This window comes from Balaenoptera physalus (genome assembly GCF_965194825.1).
Source record: "Balaenoptera physalus genome assembly, chromosome: 6".
Taxonomy (NCBI): domain Eukaryota; kingdom Metazoa; phylum Chordata; class Mammalia; order Artiodactyla; family Balaenopteridae; genus Balaenoptera; species Balaenoptera physalus.
The window spans coordinates 117,640,894-117,655,018 of record NC_138885.1 but is presented as its reverse complement, the minus strand read 5'-3'; the positions used below and the strand labels follow the sequence as shown (position 1 = coordinate 117,655,018).

The 14,125-nt window shown below is 39.4% G+C and overlaps 1 long non-coding RNA gene across 1 annotated transcript in view; it reads left to right on the top strand.

Annotated features, from left to right (window-relative positions):
* Positions 1-345: 345 nt before the first annotated feature.
* Positions 346-14,125, top strand: part of LOC309662874 — a 15,846-nt gene continuing 2,066 nt past the window's right edge. Inside the window, exon 1 of the long non-coding RNA XR_014265042.1 lies at positions 346-1,309. This is a non-coding gene — a long non-coding RNA (uncharacterized lncRNA). The remainder of the gene's footprint in view (positions 1,310-14,125) is intronic.

Genomic DNA, 14,125 nt, shown 5'->3' with positions numbered 1-14,125 from the left:
ACTAATGAAAACTGAAGAGAAGTTGAATAGCTGAGTAAACACTGATTTTGCCCAAGTGTATGTCCATTACGTTTAAGGATCACGTGTGTAGGTAACAGATGATATTGCTATTAGGAGCCTATCATTAGGAAGCCAATTTTTAAGTAACTCTAAGTTATTAGGGCAAGTTACCCCTTGCCCCAGCAATCTAATCATAGCCCTTAAAGGTTATTACCTTAGGGAACTGTCAGTTAGTGTAGATATCAGCTATCCAAAGTAGCAGTAACTATGAACTATCTAAACGAATGGAGATGTGTGGCTTATCAATGATGCTTTTTTTGTTTTTTTAAGGTCCGAACATTTTTTTCCCCCCCTAATTATACCTATGTTCTACCTGATTGACTTTCCTAGGCCATTTCCAGATTGTGTGACGACAAATACAAAGACGTGTGTAGAGCTGCTATGAGAAGGTCTTTCAGCGCTGATCATTTCATTGGTATTCGGCGCTCCAATGCCATCCTCTCTTAAGGGAGAAGTGAGGGGTTGTAACATCATAAACCCCTCGAAACAAAGACTGGAGAAATATCACCTCTCCTGCTCAGAAACCAGCAAAGTTAGTATTTTCACCTTAAAGAAAGACATTGAATTCAAGAGACTCATGGACAAGCGAAGATTATGCTCATAGGAAAGAACGGGACCTCGTCAATGTAACACGCTCTTCTGTCCTTTTTATTGTAAACAGAGTTACAAAAACCACTCCAAAGCTAAAAGCTCCCAATCCACGCACAGATATCTGCTCCCAATCCATGCACAGATATCTGATAGCTGTGAGCTATGTGAGGTTTTTTAATTAATAGTTTAAATTTTTAGACTTTAAAGACACTAGCTATATAACTTCTATGTTTTTCTTACCTCACTGTCCCATACTGCTGCATATTCCTTTAGAATCAGTGCAGTATTACCATCAAAAAATGGGACTCCAAAAAAAAAAAAAAGTAAAAAAACAAAAAAAGAAAAAAAACCAAAAAAACAAAAAAAAAACAAAAAAGAAAAAAAAACAAAAAAAAACAAAAAAGAAAAAAAACACAAAAAAAAAAACAAAAAAAAAACATGGGACTCCTAACAACTCATAAAGCCAAACTTCGGAACAGACTGTTGTAGCATCGTTAGGTTTTGCAGGGTTCTTCCTCCCTACTATATCATTGAAGCTGCTAGTCATTATTGGCAATCAATTTAAACCAAAAAGCTGCTGAATAACACATGTCATCCAAATTCTTTGCAGGCAGTACTTATTAGCATATTAGCATGTTTGCGATCATAAACAGAGAAAGTAGGTTATTTCCTTCTATTGGGTCCGTGCTGCATTTCTTGTTAACTATAATGGTGCTTCTGATTTTGTGATGATTTTCCTCTTTGTTATGTACTTGTGTTAAAGGATATTTTCATAATTCCAGCCAACATGGTGGTCCAGTAATTAACAAGCCGGTGATGAAATAGAAGGTGTCCCAAAAGTCTTAGAACAATTTTAAGCTTTAATATAGTGTGCTTGGATACTCCAGAACAGTGTCGCAGAAGTATAAATGCTAGACTGGCAAAACATCACTTGAAACTTTAATCGAATTTCTTCTAAACTCATTTACTTTTGTACATTTTAAACATTAAGCTTTTATTTTTTTATTTTTTATTTTTTTAAATGAATTAATTTATTTAATGGCGTGTTGGGTCGTTTCTGTGTGAGGGCTTTCTCTAGTTGTGGCAAGCGGGGGCCACTCTTCATCGCGGTGCGCGGGCCTCTCACTGTCGCAGGCTCTCTTGTTGGGGACACAGGTTCGAGCCCTGGCTTGGGAAGGCCCGTGAGCCACAATTACTGAGCCTGCGCGTCTGGAGCCTGTGCTCCGCAACAAGAGAGGCCGCGATAATGAGAGGCCCGCGCACCGCGATGAAGAGTGGCCCCCGCTTGCCACAACTAGAGAAAGCCCTCGCACAGAAACGAAGACCCAACACAGCCATAAATAAATAAATACATAAATTTTAAAAAATAAAAAATAAAACAATAAACGCTTAACGTTTAAAATTTACAAAACTAAATGAGTTTAGAAGAAATTCGATTAAACTTTCAAATGATGTTTCGTAAGTTTGTGGCATTTATACTTCTACAAGTATCAAAGCTTAAAATTGCACTAAGACTTGAGGGGATACCTCCCCTCCTCTTTTTAAAATAGTCCTTTGCAAGGCTGGGCTGCTTACCTGCTTGATCACCTAAGTTTCTTTTTTCTAGATTTGGTGAAGGAATTATGAACAACAGTGTTAATTCACATGTAATAAATTGAAAAGAACTGGACCCTAGTAGTAGTGACAGGAGAGTAAGTGATACGAAACAGCTTTTCTATCCTGTGTGTTAACCTGGCTGTAGGTGTCTCACTTCAAGTTCTATGTAAGAGGAAACATATAAACCTTAGGAACCCTTACCTCAGGCTTTAAAAGGCAGGGAGGTCCAGTAATCAGTCTTTTTGGAGATTGGTAACGATGTCACCTAAACTTGAAATATTAAAAAAAAAAAAAAAAAAAAAGTGTTCTCAACTATGTGAAATCTTTCTCCTCCTACCTTCTCAAATGTAATCCTAGGAATTTTGCCTGTAAACAAAGCATTTCTGGGCCAGAAGTACTTTCTCTCTTTATAGCAAGGCTTCACATTATACTGAGTGCTGCAGGTTCCATCATTTTTAAGGGACAGAGACATAAATGATAAATTATGGTATATAAAATACTACAATCTACCACCTCAAAAAATATTGTTTATGGAGTTTGGAGCTTGGAAATTCAAGTACTGATTGCAGTTTTATTTTGAAAAGAATGCTACAACTTATGTGGTTTTTCTTCCTCATGTTTATATTAAAAGAAAAGCTAATAAACTCTGTTTTAATTAAAATATATGGCTACTGTGTTTGTAACACTTCTCACTGTTCACATAACATTACAACTCTGCCTAACTCAAATGTTTTCAGTCAGCTCTGATAGTCGGGCCTTAAAGCATTTTCCAACTAACCATTCATAAGTTGTTTTGACCCCTGCCTTTAGTTAAGATGTAGACATTTATTTCTTCAGCTTATGCTCTTTTCAACCTGAAGATAATCTAGTCCACTTAAAATCACTGGCTACAGTGCTCAGTGGCATAATGCATTAGATGGCATTTTTGAATTGTTTGTTATGGTGCCAAGATGGAAATGCACATTGAAAGATAAAAGTAGGTAAATCCACAGAGAAAGGAATTACAGGAATACTGTAGAATCAGAACTTGTTGTTTGAGGGTTTCAAGCAATTGAACAGGAAAGAAAATGGAAGAACAGGAAGCAGTAGAATTGTGGTTGCTGTTAAGAGGGTGACTTTTAAACAAGCCACGTAATTTGACTTTAACATGCTATTTCACTTAACATTCAGTTGGAAATATACCAGATCTCTCAAGTTTCTTTTAGACCCTAGCCACTGCACTTGAGCAATATTCCATCAGTCCTGATAGTATTGCCGTAGTATTTCCTCCACCTTAGTTACCTTCCTAAGGTCACATCTTTAACTTTGTTCTTGTTAAGTTGCTGATGAGGAGAAATGATCTGATTTAGTACAGAAGGGAAAAAAAATCGATCACAAGTCACTGTTTATATCAATAGTTTGCACCGCGTAGTAATATGCCAGTTACTAAGCAGAAATGCTGACATATCTCGAGTGGTCGAAGGTTTGAAAAAAAAAAAATTGGGGGTAGGAACATTGGGCATGACTGTAGCTTCAAGAACAAGTTGGTAGAATAAGGGGAATCGCTAAAAATTGCTTTTCCCCTTCAGCTTTAATTCTAGAGGCAATACAGCCATTTTAATAAATGGGAAATTGAGGCAACTTAAGGTAAAAATTTAAACATCACAAAGTAGGTTCTCCAACAAATATGGGGCATGGAAACTAGTTATTAATAGGGTGGCAACTATGGCATGTTTTTCCAGATTTTTATACCGAGGAAGGGTTTGTTCCCTAAAGTAGTAAGACTATAAAAGAATATCTGACTACCTGAACTCAAATTTTATTTTTTCGCTTTTTAAGAAAAATTATTTTTCTCTATTGGAATACTGACATCTGTGCAATTTTAACTCTGGTATACCGTGAACTGAACTTTATTCTTTACAAGGAAAAGACAAAAGTTTGAAATGTATGTTTGAACCAAATTAAATTGCCATTTTTGTATGTTAAATTCATGTGGTTGACCCTAAGACAACTTCTTAGGGCCCAGTGTTTCTGGTTAAGAGAAATTTTTTCCACCCTGTATCAGATTCCATCATGACCCTATGCTTTCACATTTACTCCTAATGTACCCTGTATGCCCATTCTTGAAATTCAACAGCACTAAATCCTAGTTTTACAACAGGTCAAATTTCATTTCTTAGTTTTCCCATTCTATAAAATATACCATTCCTTGACTTTTGAAAAATGCTGAAGCCAGTATTTACTGGAAAACAATTCACTCTGTATTCAGGTTATGCAATGTTTTTGGAAATGTTTACCTATAGCGTGTAGGTTAGCTAAAATCTTTCATCACCCAAGACTTCTCTCTAACCACATGTAAAATGACTACGACTGTTCCCTCACCCAGAAGCCGCATTCTTGAGTATAGAGCTATTTGGTAAAGCACTTGACAGCTGGTAGGGGCTCTCCCAGGGGTAAGTGCTAATTTCTATGCAGAATCTGTAGATTACACCCAGCATCTATCAAGTTAAGGATTAGATCACCTAAAATCTTAACTGTTAGCCACTCACCAGCCTGGCCAGCCTGACACCGTGCCAGCAAGAATACAAAAGATCTAGGAGCCCTTCAGAGACACCTGGTCCCTTGTACACAGGTGCAATCTGTTTGGCTTCTGAGGCAATTTCCACTAGTCCGTTTTAAATGGGTTTGGCAGATGAGATAACATGTACTTCATGTGAAAGAAATGTTATGAATACCAGTTTATGGTTTAGGATCGCTAACATGCAGAAAGAACCAGGAAAGTGAAGTAGTATAGAAATTAAGAGAAATCCAGAGTCAAATGAAAAGAGGTGAATGTTCTGTAAAGAAAAAAAAAAAAAAAAAAAAAGGAACAGGTTAGGTGATTACTTAACTGCTGTGAGGGCAGCTAAATAATTTGAATGTGATTAGAGAAAGTCAGTGACAGCCTCAGAACCTAAGGTCCTCAAGAATATGTCGATCTCTACTTCAAGACCTCAAATTACTCTGCTAGCTTTTTCTTACAACATCTATTCCTTCATCTTACCGTTCTCAATTCTACTGACCTTTACTTCTAGCTCCCCAGATGGTGGCCCTTTATCTCCTCACTGTGGGAACCGACTCTTCCAAACGCAGGGCATCAGTGTTTTGTCCACCTCCCACTGCCCTCTCTCAACAAGGTCATCTCAGCTTCACCCTTTGACTCTCTGCTCGTGTCCAATGTGGCAGTGCTTGATGTTGGTTACTACTATGAGCCATTTCTAAAACACTATCACCAGGTTCCAGGAAATACAGGATTTCTATGGCTCACGGGCTAACTGGCCCCTTGTAATCCCCTTTAATCAACTACTTGAGCCCTCCTGTGTTCCCACAAAGTAGTTGTTCCCAATTTGCTGCACTCACTCCCCTGATCTGCCCACATCCCTAGATGTATCTCCTCAGGCTAGGCAGCAACCCCACCTTCCAAACTCCAAAACTCATTTCATCTGGCATTAGGAATAGATGCCTCACTTCTTAAGGTAACCCCTCTCATCTAAGGGAGAGGATTCCATCCCAACTCTTCAAATCAAATTTCTATATCCAACACCCCCACCACCAGGATGGTGGTGAGGATGGGGCAATTTGACCTTCCTCAGCCCTTGACATGTCCTAGTGTTTCTCAAGATGTGGTCTCCAGACCACCTGCCTCTCATGGGCTGAAAGTCCCTGTAAGAAATGAAGCTTCTCTAAATGCAACGCGGAATCCTAGAACAGATAAAGAACATCAGTGGAAAATCTGGTGAAATCCAAATGAAGTCTGGAGTTAACAGTAGTGCGTTAATGTTGACTTCTTAGTTTAACAAATGTGCTATGATAATATGTTAATATTAGGGCAAAACGGATATATCTTTGCAACTTTTCTGTAAACCTAAAATCATTCTAAAAGTTTACTAAAACAGAACAAAAAGACCTAATTCTTGGATCCCAAATTCATCTCAATTCCTGGAGCTGAAGCCTGGGAATCTACATTTCTAATAGGAAGCCCAAATGATTCTTATGCAGACACAAATTTGAAAACTAGTCTTTCAATTCCCTTTCCATTCCATGCCTGAATGGCTGCTTCCTCCTTGTTTTACTTACCTTAACCTGATTTCATCTTTTAGATCCTCTCAACCCTAAAATATAAGTACTATCATTATCCCCCTTTCACAGATGAGAAAGTATAAGATGCAGTACACAAACGAAGTACTAAGAGCTTAAGTAATTTGTTCAGGATCAACAGCCCATGAATGATGGAGCTGGGAGTTGAATCCCTAATCAGTCTAGCTCCCAAATCTATGCACAGAACCATTCTACTTCCTCTCATTCTGTTGCACGTAAGAGCTCTGTAACTAAATCACTAAAAGAAGCATTATTACCTATTTCTCCAACTTCCTAAGTCCAACAGTGCCCCCCTTTTCCACTGGGGGGAATGAACAATGAGAAAGCATTGGGAAGATGTGCCAACTAGAGACCTGGACGGGTAAGGCACAGTGGCTCTTGCACCAGGATCCAGCTCAACTGCTGTATTCTCTGTTCTCCCAAATGCCCTAACATGTACCAATCTAATAATGCTCATAGTACTCACTTTGATGCTAAATTAATTATCTCAGGTTTACTAAGCATCTGTCCAGATTGTCAGGGAAGTACCAACTCTAAATCAATTTACAGTTGGCCCTCCGTATCCACAGGTTCTGCATCAGTGGATTCAACCAACCATGGACTGAAAATACTTAGGGAAAAAAATTTCAGAAAGTTACAGAAAGCAAAACTTGAATTTGCTGCACACCACCAACCATTTGCATTATATTTACAACTACTTACTTAGGATTTGTATTTGGTGTTATAAGTAATCTAGACATGACTTAAAGTATAAAGGAGGGTGCGGGGGAAGATGGGAGGATTGTGCGTAGGTTATATGTAAATACTGCACCGTTTTCTATAAGGGACTTGAGCATCCATGGATTTTGGTATGGGGTGGCACGGGGGGGAGGGAGACTACTGGAACCAATGACCCACAAATACAGAGGGAGAACCATATATCCTCTTATCTTAGCTGGGTTCCCTGACTTGTATTTAGACCTTAATACAAAGTTGTGGATCTAACTGCTGAATGATGAAGTTTTGGGAGTTTCTGACTGCAAACCAGACACACACAACAACAGCAGCACTTCTATCCAAATTGCTTCAGTACAGAGTATAGATGGAGGGTTGATAAAATAGAACACAATCTCAGGTAATGTCTCTGTTCTTATGTGTATTTTCCTTCATTTCTTCAAGTGAATCATGAAACAATCACAGGATCAGCAGGAGAAACCTATGAAGTATATTCATTCAGGTAAAACATGTTTTCATTAGTTCTCCTTCTGGTGATTGGAATTTCTTTGATTTTATTATCAATAAAAACGTTGCCACTTATATTCAAAGTACATCCGAGAAATCTGATCATGAAGTTAGAATGCACATACCTCCTTCAGATACTCTTAGAAAACAGTGTCTCTCCATGAAAGCATGAGAAAACTACTTGTACAGCATCTTATTTGCTTTACCATTGCTTTAATGCACTTTAAAATTTAGCTACATTAATTGGGAACAAAGAAACAAAAATAGACATTTCTTTGTTTTTCATAAATAACTACTCTCCATATTTGATAAAAATCTCAAAGCATTATTTTAACTTCCCACAAGTATAATACATACAATTTTTTTTTTCTGAAATAATAAGGTCAGCAAATTAAGTATCTTGGCACTAATATAACCACATACAACTGCTATTCTACTGACTTCCAGGAACAAAACAAAAACAGAAAACTTCTTATCAAGATGCTCTGGGTTTCCTTTTGCTAGTGTTAGGGATCCGGAATTATAATCATCTGCCAGTAATAATTTTATAGATTCTAGTTGATTGTCTACAAATAAAATATCGCTGGCTCTGCTTTGTGAGTTCTGGATTTGACATGACACTAACAATACCGCATGGGACAGGCACTATACACACATGGAAATCAGGAAAAGTACTGAATGCCCTGGACTCGAACTACTGACTCAGTATGTGCCTCACTTGGCTCAGTAATAAATTCACCTGCACCAAACCCGTATCAAAAGTCACTAAATCTCTCATATATATAATATATATTATTTATATACACACCCACAACACATACACACTATACATACAGTTTGTAACAACATGAAGTAATATTGTCTTCAAATGATGTACCACAGACTGAAATAAATCCTGTAATTGTCATCAAGCTGCTAGAAGCTTTTGAGAGTTCTGAGCCAGGTTACTTAGTTACTTTCATCCTGCCTACCCTTCATTCACCCTGCTTTAATGTCTTGGTAGCTTTTTCTTTCAAAACCACCCTCCTCGACCCAGGCGTATTTCTTTCCCAGGATCCCTTGATCGGACTTTGGAGGCAAGAGAGGGCATGCAGGGGGAGCAGGAAATCCTCAGCCACTGTACCTCACACCTGCCTAGATTTGTGATGTTCTCTGTCCTGTTGGCCACATTCGGTGTTAGAAAGCAGTTATTCAAGGCTTTGTCCCTCCTACCCCCCTTGGTCTTTCTGTAGAGCACAAAAGTGAAAGAAGCCTCTTTAGCAGGGGTAGCAGTTCATTAAAATATACAACTACATTTCCTAGCTCTGGGGTTCCCATTCTGTACTTGAGACTGCAGGTCGCGGATGCTGTTATTAAGGTGCGGTGTGGGCTCCATGAGGTTTTCTCCTGGCAGCCTGTGTCGGGATTAGTGCAGCCCTAGCCCAGGAGGAAACGGCCTAATGAATACCAACTTGGAAACAGTGGTGTCAGCACGTTATTTAAGCTTGTACATTGCTCACAATTACACACAATACACACACAGGCTTATCACTGGAAATGACTACGAGAAAACATGACAAAGGTTTGCAAGGATAAACCAATAAGGCACCAAGAATACTTATTTTCAGCCAATTTAGACAACTTCAAAGTGTGAGGTTAATAATATAAATTAAAATGACTTCCTAAGTCTTATCAACTGATTTACTGAGAGGTCACATATTAGTTCCTTCTAAATCTTTACCCCCTAATCTGTGATGGGAGACGTTGCTTACAATTGAACCATGAAAGGGACAGCCCAAAAGCTGTACATGTGAAACTAAACTGGGCCTTAAATCCTCACTAAAATCACAGAGCTGGCTGTGAAGAAGCTGCTAAATCACCCCACAACCTTCCAGTTTATAATTGTTTTCATGAGTGTGGTTTGTTTGCCTAATAAAAATAAAAATCAGAAGAAAACAGCATATGAGATGGAAATAGGGGGCGACCATAAATAGATGGGCTTCTCTGCCCTGGGTAGCGGGAGGGGTGGCTGAGGTAAGACTTGAGGGAAGCAGGTGGGCTTCATCTTTGAGGGAAGGGAGGGGGAGAGCAGCGGTGAGAACAGAGGCTGAAAACAGAGGCAGCTCTGAGAGTTGGCCTGGACCTAGACCTCCAAATGCATTACCTGTATTGCCTTTCCTTGGCTTAGTATCCTTTGTCTTAACTGTCTTTTTTTTTTTTTTTTAAAGTAAATTGGTTGTTCTTTTTAGGTTTGGTATGTTGCCAAAATGAAAAATAGTTGTTTTAACAGGAAGAATTAAATCACTTCAACCACATCATCCCACAACTTTTAGATACATTCTGCATCATCTTTACACTCCTCCACAAAAAAAAAAAAAAAAAGGAAGAGGAAAAACCCAAATTAGTCACAATGACCTAAGGCAGCAGAATAATCTTTGTACTTTCTGGGAAGAAATGTTAACTGAGGGAAGAGGTCAAGGTGATCAGAAAAGTTCCTCATTTGAAAAACAAGAGAGGAACTGGCCCTCAGGCAGGGGATCTATTTCAAGGTTCTAAGAAGCTTCTGAACAAGTAGAGGAATTAGATGTGCAAAAAGTTCTGTAGCTCTGTGTACAAGGTTTTGTCGAATATACTGAAATTTTGATTCAGAGGATGAGTGTGTAAGAGCAGTGCATTTTTATAAACGTGAATAGCTTCTGAAAGTCCATGAAAACTATAACACCAGGCTTCTTTCCACCAGCAAAGTGCTTAAATACACTATGGAAACTATACACTTGTTTACTTAATATCCATAATGTAAAAACTGACCTGGGCTTAAATCTGACTTTTCCAACTTTGGTATAAATGAAGCGCAAATCCCTACACTTGCTGTTTTTCTAGGGAGACATCCTCTAATTTTAATTGTTTTTGCCATTTTAGCTTCTTAAATTTAGTCCCCACTCAGTCCTGGTCACTGGTATTCTGCTGGCCAATGCACTGTCACCCCCTTCCCCAGTAATGGCCTCACACTCTTCTTGAATGAATGGTTAAATAGATTAGGAAAGCAAACAGAATTTTTAACAGTAAAGTATGTATGCGTGGTGTGTGTACGTGTGTATTCATCAATACATAGACTTTAATATATAAATGAGGGAATGGTTCAATAGATTAGAAAAGCAAACAGAATTCTCTAACAGTAAAGTGTGTGCTCATCACTATATAGGCTTTCTCAGAAGAGGAGGAAGAGAAAAATATATTGAGGTGAGGCGGGGGGGAAACAGCTTTCCTTTTGCTACACTGATCCATGTTTTAAAAGCTTATGCAAGGGTGTTATGGGTCTCATTTGTTTTCAGAGGCCGCAGAGGGCAGTGTCTCGATGCTTTTGGAATATCTGGCTGTAATCTAGTCCAAAGTCCAGGGACACTTATTTTCCCCCATCGCTGCCAGTGTGTATTCACAGGACTGCATGGTGCGCGCCCGCCGCCGCGTCCCGCCCGCCGCTCTTCTCCTCCCCTGCAGGGGTATCCGCGCTCCAGCGGACTCCTGGGGGCGGTGGCGGTTCTCCCGGGACGCGCCGGGCTCCGCTCCTCCCCCGCGCTCTAGCACCCTTTGGCCCACCTCCGGCGGGTATTGAACTGCGCGCGGCGGCGGCGGCGGCGCTGGCCGCAGTGGAGTCACGGCCTCGGGCTGACTGGCCTCTCCCGCCCAGCCTGGGTCACCTGCTTCTAATGCCCGCCGGGAGGCTCCGCCCCGGCCCCGCCCCTTACAAAGAGGGTTTGAATTGTTTCCCGCTCCCCCCACCCCTTCCTTCTACTGGAAGAAGGCGGCAAAAAGGCAGGAGGGCCTGAGTTCTTGAGGGACTCAGGACTGCACTTTAGGGCTGAGTCGTTCTTGTGTCCTGGATCCCACTTACACAGACTGCGAGACAAAATTGCAGAATAGCCCTCTTCCTCCTGCTTATCAACAAGACTTTGTGAGAAATAATGAGGAATACGTGTATTAATCCCAGCCTCAAAGTTAAAAGAAATAAATATAAATCTCTTCACAAACATTAAAACCGTTAATAAATATGTTTAAAATGTACTTTACCTCTTTCCTTCCCTGGGATTCTACAGGTGCTTATATTTTTTTGGTTTTTTGGGAACTACTTGGCACTCAGTGTCGGCAAACATCCCAGGGTTGAAAGTAGTGGGAGTTGAAAAGCTATGGAATAGCAATCAAAAAGAAAGGGAAACCCTCAGTGGAAAGTATGCACAGATTGTGAACATGCCAAGAGAGGCTGCCTCATTCTGTGGCCTGGATGCAACATGTGTATTATTGGGGATGGACAAGTGTTGGCTAATAATAAAAATTATTTGAAGTTGGAGAATGTTAATCACTCATGCTGGAATTGAACCAGAATACATGTGTTATTTCACTTGGTTCTGACTCAAAGGATGTTATCTCCTAGTCTGTAAACCTCTCCCTTCTTAATCAACAGGGAGATGTTATTTTTGCTTGGAGATCTCTAATAATAGTAGTAATAATAGCGGGAAAACTTGGCCAAAAGAAACGTATTTTGCATTGTATAGCTTTTTGTATCATTTGAATTTTTGCTTTTCTGCACATAGTATTTCACTTTAAAGGCAGTTTAAAATATGCTGTTTAACATGTATTAGGCAGGGTGCTACATAATTCATTTCAGTTAGCTCATTTGATCCTCACAACAATCAGATGGAACTGGCATCATAATGGCTTCCTTGAAGTTGCATGTTTAGTCCATGGAAAGGACAGAAATCACAATTTTCTTCTGAGTCATAGTTATTGTTTAACAAACTGGAAAACACTGAATTATTTTTAAAGATGCAATTTTTAAGCAACTAGAACATTGCCAGGCATTCTTAGCTATTAATTCACTCATCTATCCTTCCATCTAGCCAGCCATCCATCCATCCATCCAAAAACACCAAATTTCTGACTTGAAGACACTACTGTTATATTAAACGTGTTGCTACAAAGTGGAATTCATGAGGTTCAACTTAAATTATTGTCCAAGGTGTACTTATTAATTGATGAAAATACGGAGGATCATGCCAAACATTCCATCCAGTAAGACTGTGACATTTTGAAAGTTTTGAAGTATTGGTTTTGGATTTTGTAATCAGAGAATAGTTATTGCATTTCTAATCTTACTATACTTGTATTGATTATACATATTGAGACACTTGAGAGTTCAATGCTATAGGAATGACTGGACAGGTAGCCTCTGTATACTCTTCAGTATCTTGATAATCAAGCCTGGAACAGTGTGCTGCCCATAGATGCCTTTGGTAAATATTTGTGAAATAAATGGATGAATAAATGGCAACTGAGATTAACTTTTTAAACTTCAGCAAGTGGCACTGAATCCTTGGATAAAGCTTACCTTATGAGCTATATATATCTCTGAGGTTGACCCTACCCTGTTAAATGCAGCATGAGTCCAAACCTTGGCTCTTCCTTTACTAGCTGCCACTTTGGACAAGTCACACGACAGCTCCAGGTCCTCTTTCCTCATCTGTAAAGTGGAGTTACCCCTCATAGAGTTGTAGTGAGGGGTAAATGAATTTATATGGTGAAGAGCTTAAAACCATGTCTAGCACCTCATAACTCTATTTAAGTCTGTTATTAGTTTCTACTGGGTTCATGCTATTTTTCTGTTTTCCCACTCTATTTTCTTTTGTGTATCACTTTAATAATGGGGAAGAAGTTACATTTTTTAGATGTACAGGCATACCTCAGAGATATTGTGGGTTTGCTTCCAGACCACTGCAATAAAGGAAATATCACAATAAAGTGAGTCACATGGATTTTTTGGTTTTCCAGTAATGTCTATAAAACTTATGTTTACACTATTCTTCAGTCTATTAAGTGTGCAAGAGCATTCTGTCTTTAAAAAAAGTACATATTTTAATTTAAAAATACTTTATTTCTCAAAAATGCTAACCATCATCTGACAACTCAGGGTTGTCACAAACCTTCAATTTGTGAAAAAGCAAAGTCTGCAAAGCGCAATCAAATGAGGTATGCCTGTACTTTATGTCTGAGCACACGCCCAGCTGTCACCAGCTATCTCTAGCATTTAGATATTAGCTAGATTTTATGCCAAAGCAGGGATCATTTCACTTGCCCTGGATCAAAGTGCGTACACCTGACATCAGCAACCAGCCCGCAAGTGTGCGAGTGTGCACAGGGCTGGCACAGGACAGACACCCACAAGCCAACTTGAAATCCCTCACAGGTATTTCCAGACTAGCTTTTTCCATGTCCTAGAGCATTTCTGATAACTCCTCTTCTCGTCAGATCAGACACCTCTAGATGAGAAACCCAGACACTAATCAGAGGATTAACATGATGAGTCATTTATCCAGGTTCATAATAAGAATGCCTTGTTCACATTATAAGTGGAATCATTCAACTGTAATCTTTAGTCCTCTCCCCTCCTCCACTGTGGTGGCGATTATAGAAAAGTAAGAGCTTCTTTCTTCTTTCCCAGAGGCGATGGAAGCGCTAATCTTTCCCACCCTCAGCAATGGCTCTCAGCTGCACATTACAATCACCTGGG